Source organism: Halichondria panicea, chromosome 12, assembly GCF_963675165.1.
Source record: "Halichondria panicea chromosome 12, odHalPani1.1, whole genome shotgun sequence".
Lineage (NCBI taxonomy): Eukaryota > Metazoa > Porifera > Demospongiae > Suberitida > Halichondriidae > Halichondria > Halichondria panicea.
In genome coordinates, this window is record NC_087388.1 from 2,806,799 (window position 1) to 2,809,571 (window position 2,773).

Here is a 2,773-nt window from a genome sequence, read left to right on the forward strand (position 1 = left end):
ACAGACACCCACACAACACACCCACACACGGCTTGCACACATCACACACACGCACACACCACACGGCCTGCACACCCCCTCCCCACACACACACAAACAATGCGTGGGCACACCCCCTCCACACACACACACACACTCACACACCACACACACACACCACACACACCACACACACACACACACCACACACAGACACACACACACAACACACACCACACAAACACACGGCTTACACACACCACACATACGCCCACACCACACATACGCACACACCACACGGCCTGCACACCACTCCCCACACACACACAAACACGACGACACGGCGTGCACACCAAACACACACACACACACACCACACACACACACCACACACACCACACACACATCACACACAGACACACACACAACACACACCACACAAACACACGGCTTGCACACACCACACACGCACACACCACACGGCCTGCACACCCCTCCCCACACACACACAAACACGGCGACACGGCGTGCACACCACACACGACCCCTCCACACACACACACACATACACTACCCCTCCACACACACACACACACACATACACAAACACTGCGTGTGTGTTGTGTTTGTGGAAGTTGGGGGTGTGTGCACGCCGTGTCTGTGTGTGGTGTGTGTGTGTGTGGTGTGTGTGTTGTGTGTGTGTGTGGAGGTGTGCATGCCGTGTGTGTGTGTTGGTGGGCAGTGCACGCTGTGTGTGTGGTGTGTGTGTTGTGTGTGTGTGTGCGTGTGTGTGGGGGAGTGTGCACACCGTGTGAGTGTGTGTGGCGGGAGGTGTGCACGCATGTGGTGTGTGTGTGGGGGGGTGTGTTGTGGGGGGTGTGTGGTTTGTGTTGTGTGTGTGTGTGTGTGTGTGTGTGGTATGTGTGTGTGTGGGGGGTGTGTATGCGTGTGGTGTGTGTGTGTGTGTAGGGGTGGGTGCACGCTATGTGTGTGTGGGTATGCAAGCTGTGTATGTGTGTGTGGCAGGGGGAGTGCCCGCAAGTGTGTGTGTGTGTGTATGTGTGTAGGGGTGTGCACGCAAGTGTGTGTGGGTGTGTGTGTGTGTGTGTGTGTGTGTAGGGGTGTGTATGTGTGGGGTATGAACACCGTGTGTCTGTGTGTGTTGTGTGTAGGGGGGGTGTGCACGCCGTGTGTGTGCGTATGTGTGGGGGGGGTTGTGCACGCCGTATGTGTGTGGGGGGCATGCGGGGGGGGGGTGTGTACGCGTGTGGTGTGTGTGCATGTGTGTGTGTGTGTGCACGCCGTGTGGGTGTTGGATGTTGTGTGTATGGGGGTGTGCACACAGTGTGTGTGTGTGGCAGGGGGTGTGCACGCATGTGGTGTGTGTGTGTGTGTAGGGGTGTGTATGTGTGTGGGGGGGGTGCACGCCGTGTGTGTGTTGTGGGGGGGGGTGTGCACGCCGTGTGTGTGTGTGGTTTGTGTTGTGTGTGTGTGGTATGTGTGTGAGGGGGGTGTGCATGTGTGTGGTGTGTGTGTGTGTATTGCACCCCGTGTGTGTGTGTGTGTATGTGGTGCACGCCATGTGTGTGTGTGTGTGTGCGTATGTGTGGGTGGGTATGCACGCTGCGTGTGTGTGTGTGTGTGTGTGTGGCAGGGGGTGTGCACGCATGTGTTGTGTATGTGTGTGTGTAGGGGTGTGTATGTGTGTGGGGGGTGCAAACCGTGTGTGTGTTGTGTGTACGTGGGGTGTGCACGTGTGTGTGTGTGTGTGTGTGTATGTGTGTGGGGGGTGCAAACCGTGTGTGTGTTGTGTGTACGTGGGGTGTGCACGTGTGTGTGTGTGTGTGTGTGTATGTGTGGGGGGTTGTGCGTGGGGTTGTGCACGCTGTGTGTCTGGGGGGTGTGTGCACGCTATGTGTGTTTGGGGGGTGTGTGCACGCCGTGTGGTTGTTGTGTATGTGTGGGGGGGTTCACCGTGTGTGGGTGTAGCTTTTCTCAAATTGGGCATGAATTAGCTAACGGTAGTGGTGAACAAGGGAGTGTAATTGATTGCCCACAAACACGGCGTGCACACCACACACACACACACACAAACACAACACACCACACACACGCGGCTTGCATACACAAACACATACACACAAAACACCACACACACTCAGCTTGCACATACCACACACACGCACACACCACACGGCTTGCACACCCCCTCCCCATACACACCACACACAACAAACACACGGTGTGCACATCCCCCAAACACCCACAAACACGGCGTGCACACCACACACACACACACCACACTCCACACACACACACAGTGTGCACACCCCCCACACACACACAACACATACACACCACCCACACACGGCATGCACACCCCACCCCACACAAACACACACAACACACACACACAAAACACTCACACACCACACACACACGGCGTGCACACTCCCACTCCCCCACATACACACACACACAACACACAGACTCGGCGTGCACACCCCCTACACACACACACACACGCCACACACAGACACAAACACACACAACACACCTCACACACACGGCTTGCACACACACAACACACCACACACAAACACGGTGTGCACACCACACACACAAATACGGCATGCAAACCACACACACACACACACACACACACACACGGTGTGCGCACCACAACACACACACACACACAAAAAACGCAGCATGCACACCACACACACACACACACACACACACACACACACACACACACACACACATGGCGTGCACACCCCCCTCCACACAC